Source organism: Corvus moneduloides, chromosome 4 (assembly GCF_009650955.1).
Source record: "Corvus moneduloides isolate bCorMon1 chromosome 4, bCorMon1.pri, whole genome shotgun sequence".
NCBI lineage: Eukaryota > Metazoa > Chordata > Aves > Passeriformes > Corvidae > Corvus > Corvus moneduloides.
The window spans coordinates 43,941,112-43,947,945 of record NC_045479.1 but is presented as its reverse complement, the minus strand read 5'-3'; the positions used below and the strand labels follow the sequence as shown (position 1 = coordinate 43,947,945).

The 6,834-nt window shown below is 37.4% G+C and overlaps 1 long non-coding RNA gene across 1 annotated transcript; it reads left to right on the top strand.

The window, feature by feature from the left end:
• Window positions 1–4,609: 4,609 nt before the first annotated feature.
• LOC116443575 lies at window positions 4,610–6,036 on the top strand. The gene is made up of 2 exons (XR_004239988.1): window positions 4,610–4,698; window positions 5,820–6,036. It is a non-coding gene; the product is annotated as an uncharacterized LOC116443575 (long non-coding RNA).
• Window positions 6,037–6,834: the final 798 nt, after the last annotated feature.

Sequence of the window (6,834 nt, the reverse complement as noted above, 5' to 3'; positions counted from 1 at the left end):
CTCATGATACCAAGCACATGGACTGCACCTGTGGCTGTTTGTGGCTATCACAACAGTACTAGCTTCTGGCAGGACTAAGTTTTAAGTAGAACTTCTTATTATCTGCTTTGACCCACTGTTATGAGCCCTGACAACAAAGGTGAAAGATCACCTATGAATGCAAAAGACAAATAGACTTGATAGCTCAAGAGAGTGAAAATTATGTGAGAAAGGTTAGGGGTTTGAGCTATTTTTAAGATGTATGGGTTTAAAGTTCTCTCTGGCAGAATGTCAATTGTAATACATTTATAACTTGAGAAAAAAAAGCATAATGTCATTTTTCAGCAGTTTGACAAATGAGACATTGGGGAAAAATGATTATCCTAGGACAGAAAAAGCCCAAGAAGCTTTTGTAACAGACCATGGACTTTTCAAACCATGATCACCTCACTTGCTGTAGCTGATTAAGCCGTATTTGGGACTATCATCAGCTTAATTTTGATTTCCTTTATCACTTTTTTACAAAGGCCAGAGCTGGGTGAAGGTTAGAAAACAGATTTAATTTTTTTTTTTTTGATAAATTTATTAAGCCCATGCTTTTTATTAGGAATCATATCCACTCTCTGTTTCCCTCAATAGCCAGAGGGTAAAAGAGATCAGCAATGAGTAGGTCTGAAAGAATACGGCTTTGTATGAACAAGAATATAGAAAAAGAATTATAGGGCATGTTTTGAGGGAAAAATGTAGAAAAATGGCTTGGGGAAAAAATGAAAGTAAAAAGATACTGAAATATTTTGTGAGCTTTTGTTATTTTGCATATTTGAAACAATAGTCAAAACCCTTTGTCACAATGGTTAATTTCAACATTTTTCAAAGTAAAATGCTTTACTTTCCAAACTGAAATTATTTGCTCTCCTTTGATTTCATAAAATCACTACTTTTTTTTTAAATGGACAGCACTGAAAGCACAGTGACTTACGATATTTCTGTAATTAAAAAAAAATCCTGCTCAGCTGCAAATAATTCTACTACTTGATTTTGCAATATTTTCAAAATGTTTCAGTTTTTAGTCTGGCCAGGAAATACTACATTTTGCAGTTGCTAGTGAGTCAAAAAAGTAAAATAGACTATTTTCTTAGTTGATCATATTAGGTGGTAACACTCCATATCATCACGAAGACCAAAAGATGCTACACTCAGACAAACAACTGAGAAGGGGAAAAGGCACAGAAAATTTAGTCACAAATTCCTGCTGGTATTCAAGTATTTGGTAGAAGGACAGTTGCACTGATTTTGAAGGTAATGTAATCAAAGATGAAGTAGTAATGATTCACTGATAGAGCTGTAGGATAAAAAGTCCTGTCTTCTTTGAGGAAAAAACAGAAGTGGTTTGCTAACTTTCCCCGATAAGATGGCTAAAAATTTTACCTTGAAGTTTTGGCTTAATTTGCTTCATTTGTTTTAGTAGTGGTAAAAAAGAAAATAAAAAAAGAAAATGCCCTGATATAAGGAAACAGCAGTGATAGAGGAAGGACAGAGTCAGCCATCTTTTCCAGCTTTTACAGGATTTGGGGTAGCACTGGGAGGGAAAACTGCACCCAAATTTTATGAACAAAATCAATTTAATGAAAAGTCTTCCTGAGAGATATGTATTTTTCCCAACACTTTTCTTCCATCTAGAGCATCATTCTGGTTTGGGGAATTAAACTTGTACCTTTTGATGCAGTGGGGGCTTGCAGGCATTCCTGCTCTTTGTTTGACTGGAGTAGAAACTCAACCAGCAGAGACCCTGCTTCAGTGGCATTGACTCTGCTCTGATGTTCTTCAAGTTGAGTCCTCAAAACAAGTGGTAGCTGCACAGCATAGTATGTAGGTTGGTCTGGGCATCTATATTACTGGAATAAATTTTAATGAAAAAGTGATGGTAAGAATGCTGTCCTTTGTGGCTTTGTGAGAAATAAGCAGTTCTTGGTAATTTTTTTTTTTACTTTTTACAATATGGATCTTGTCTATTTTTGTACACTTAATTATCTGCCTTGCATTCTCATTCCTTGTTTTATCATTAACTTTTTTGTCATTGACATATGATCATACCATTTGTCACAAATTTCTGCCATAATTTTTTTGTCATACATCCTCATCTTTTCCCACCCCTTTTCCATGGTGGACAGGGGCATGGAGCTAGAGGTGGGTTATGATGTTCACTGCCACAGCCTAAGGCTGATAGCATCCCCATGGGGGATGACACTGCGCAGATGTCAGACGGCCATGGTGCAAGGAAGATCTCTCCAAACCTCTTTCTGTTCTCATAAAAATATAAGTCAGTGAGTAATTAGGGTATTTTGATGGGACTTCCCCACCACAAAACTAGAGGGGGTGATGAAGAGGGAAATGAAGGAGCAATACACCTAGATCTTGTCATGCGCTTTTTCTTTCCTCAGTGCTGGAAGCTGGAGTTACAGGAAGAAAAGCTGCTCTAAGAGATTTTTGATCAATATCTAGAAATTTATTTGACAGATGCAATTAAAACCAAAAACGAAGGTAGTAGATTCTGAAAAGAGTAGGACTGATTTAGTTTAATGAAGATATTTGACAAAATTATATAACATGCGGTACAAAAATAGCACTTCTATTCATCTCCATAGTAGAAGAACAAGGCAACTTACTGTGAAATTGAAAAAAATCCATTTTGAAGCTGATAAAAGAAAATATGTAGTTACACAGCATGCTGTTAGCCTGGGACTCCTCACAATTTCTATCACAGGCAGCTTTTGCTTGTGGGAACGTTGAGATAGCTGATAGTAAAATGCTGAAATAAACTTGGCACTTAAATGTGCATAGGCACACGCATGAATATTAAATCATATATTCTTGTCTTTCATGACATCCTTATAACAGAGGTAAGTGGTTTTGTTCTAATTAAATATAAAATAAATCAATAAAAGATACTACTCTTCAATGGAACTAGTCTGTCTTTGTGTGAGATGCTTGCAAAAATAGTTATTTTTCCATTCTGCTCCAGTTTCAGGCCTCTTGCTTAAAATATATGTCCAAACAACATGACTCTAAAACTCGTCTTTGGTGTTTAAGATGACAATAGTTATCTCTTGCAATGACTCTACAACTCTACAATAAGATCTAACTATTATATTAAAAAACTTTTCTCTACTATTTCCTTTTCTGTGAAGGAGGCATATTATGTTATACTTTTATGTTTCTAGACATCTATATTTAATTTTTTACTTAAGTAAAAAGTATATTTTGTATGTAAAATAGACTTAAACAAAATTTTTAGAGTGGAGGAAACAGAAAGCGGTAAATCTGCAATTACCTTGACTTTCCTGTGGTTAAAGGAGTCTGTAAGAGAGTGGCGAATTCATAACATTGCTAATTTCCACCGATTTCTGTTTTACACTTGTGTCTCTCTGCCATTCCCTTTTTATCTGAAGTGTCTGAGCAAGACTCACTGGCAACCATCTGCCATGGATTTTATTTTCATTGCACTGCACTAATAGCAAAGTCGTTTATCTCTGAGTGCCTTACTCAATTAAAAAAAATTATCTAGCAGTGATTGCATATAGGGTGGCTCTCTCTGCTGCTGAGAAGAGTTCATAGAAAGAACATGGGTTTCTTTCCCTCCAGTGTAATGAAATTAAAATGCATGTCCAGCTGATTCATGTCCCATGTGTGGTAGCTGTGTGTTTGTTGGCTGAGTGTGGGCCATAAGGACAAATGACTCTTCTGTCACCAGCTGGCAGTGGGATGAAACTTAAATGAGAGCCACAGCTGAGGTCCACACCTGGTGCTCACCAACACTCCTGCACATGCTGCTGAAGATGCTGGGGCAGCAGCCTTGAGAGATTGCTGGGAGAGAAGGGCAAAAGATCACCTCCAGTTCATCTGTCTTCTGCTCAGCCTCTGGGTTTGGAGGATGCTGGAAATAATCCTCAGAGAATAAAAGAGTTTTCCTTCCAACCTCTCAAGCACCATGCTGTAGGGAATAAATCAACAGCTAATTTGAAAAATATTCTCATCGGCAAAATGCTAAATTTGTCTATTGTGCACTGTTACTTGCTGGCATTTAAACAAACTTGATACAAATGTGTTTCTCTGCCTCCTTGTTTTATTGGTGATGTTCTTTAATTATGCAGGTGGGTCTGATTTTTTGTCTATTTCTATAACTTCCTGTGATTCAGTGCGACCATTCCAGCTTATTTTATGTATACTATTATACAATATATACCTAGATAATTTATTTAATTCTGTCTACCTTAAAATGGAAATCAGTTCACAAGTATGCATAAAGAGCTTAATCTTCACAAAGGTGCACAGACAGTTAGCTCAGTAGAAAAGGGGACTGAGAGGCATTAAATAGACCAGAAGGCATCAGCAGCTTTCAAATGCATTTTGTCTTGCTAAGTATTTCCAGTAAAACAAACAAGAAAGAGTGCTCTCAGTAACAGAAGACCTTACTAGATGTTACCTTTTCCCACTCAGGACTTTTGACAGTCTCTCTCATCAGTTAAGAGCTGTGTCACTTTGTGATGCACATGCCTGACTTGCTCATTCCCACCAGCAGTGGAGTTTGCATGGGTGTTCCCTGCTCTGCTTCACTGAGCTTCAGCATTTCTAAAGGGTGCTTTGACTTGGACTGTCAGACCTCTCCTGCAGCAAAGAAACAGATTAAGATGCACTAATAAGAACCGAACTCTTTAAAAGGTAGGGAACTGAACTCTTAAAGGTATGGTATTTTCTTAACAGCAAAGTGAAATTTCCTGGAACCCACCAATTACAATACTATTTGGAGATTATTTAAAATTTATTTTGATTTTATCACTTTGTTATTTATAGCTTAATGTGCAATGCTACGGCTATTCTCCCATGTCTGAAAAAATATGATCAATGGCCGTCAATGAGTTGGGTCTCAATCCTGAAGTAGTTACATATGAGTTTATAATTTTTATTCTTAAACTCATGTTAGATTTTAAGGGGTTTAATCTGAGGCATGATTAACTGCAGAGCGTGAGGTAAAGTACAAAAAGTGTAAACACCCTATCTTTCCATATGTGTATGAGCATTTTTGTATTTCAGAGCCTTGGTGAACATAGGTAGTATACGCATTTTGAATAAAAAAATAAAAAAGGAAAAATACTTAAAACCAGAAAAGCATTAAGAAAGATAGTCTGGCTATGTCTGTAATGCACTTTTGTGGACCCAATGTGACCCAGATGTGCTCTCTGCCTCGTCTCTGCCTGTAGTGGCAGGGGACATCCCTCAGAGCACTGCCCCTAGCAGAGAGCCACTAGCAAAATGCTGACCCTTCATCCTACCCTCTCTGCACACAGGGAGGATGGGGAGAGGTTTGGCCAGACGGACTTAGTGTACATTTTCCAGAGGGAGAAGTGGTGTGGACCACCCTAAATATCATTGTTATTTGCATCTCTTGTGACCTTTCAGAGTAAGACCCACTGCACACATGGCTGACCTTTCCATGGTCCAGCTGCTGCAGAGTTTGCAAAGAACGTGTTTAACTTTGCTATTTGCAACAGGAATTGTATATTTATTGTGCGGGGTAAGGTCTTGCAGAAAGACCAGAGGACCTAATCACCCAATATCCTCTAGACCCAGGATAGTCTTAATCTGTTTTTACTACTATGTCCCTTCAAGTAATGCAATGATGATATTTTAAAAATGATTGCTTTCATGTCCAGTTTGAGCCAAGACAGGTGTAAAGTTGTCCTGGACAGAACTATGGAGGAATCAAAAATTCCTGTTAAATGTACTGTGTCCACAGGTCATCTATGTGTTTGCTTGACTTGCTGTTGATCTTCTCCCCTTAGTTGCCTGGAGTGAAGACTGGGGCTGGACTGGTTTGAGGTGCTCTTCATCCCTTTTATGTTGAAGGGTTAATACAAGATGGATCTAGCAGGGATCCTTGCTACCTGCATAGCTACAAATACTCTGTGTTCTATTCAGTGATGAAACTGGAAGCACTAGACAAGAGAAAACAAATCCTTGTAATAAAGGGACTCTGGAAATAAATATACTGTGAAAACATTTCTTACATAATTGTATTCTGAAGTCATGTGATTGGTGAGAGGAGCTGAATGAGGGAGAAGGGGAGTTTGGCTGATGGTGGTCACCTTTGGAATAATTTTTCTGAACAGGTGTTTACCCTATATTTTCACTTGGCCTTCCTGTGCAAAGTTGGTTAATGCACAATTTTGCTCTGTCTTAAAATCACATTGTTCTTTATTTCCATTGTTTCACTAAAGTGGCACAGCTCTGAAAGACCAAGTCTGATGTATGAATTAACCAAGCAACCCATGGCTTAAAATAAATAGTTTTAGAAGGAAATCAGGAAGAACTTACATTACATATGCTAATTATAATAGGTCACGGAATGTAAGACTAAAAGGCAATTTAGTACGGAATCTGTCTTGCCTAACTCTAGCTGTCAAAGCTAAATTAGGAACACACAGGGGAACTAGACTATCAAAGACAGTCATTTAGCGTCTTTCATATAAGGCGAGAGAAACAGACACCATCACAGAGCAAGCTTTTCAAAGATACTAAGATATGTATTTTAGATATATTTCACTGGTTATGGAAAATCTAGCTGATTAGCTTAGACTGCGTGATGAACATGTAAATTAGATGAGGCAAATCTTTGTCTTGGTACTGTAGCAAAGAAGATCATGAGATAAGGCAACAGCAAGTTATTAACAGCCATGGCTAACAGTAATGACATTCAAATAATTGAGATAACAATATTAAATAATGAAGAAATCACTCCTGAAGAATCACAGAAGTGTGTCATTAACTTACCTGCTTACAGTCTCCCACATTCACAAA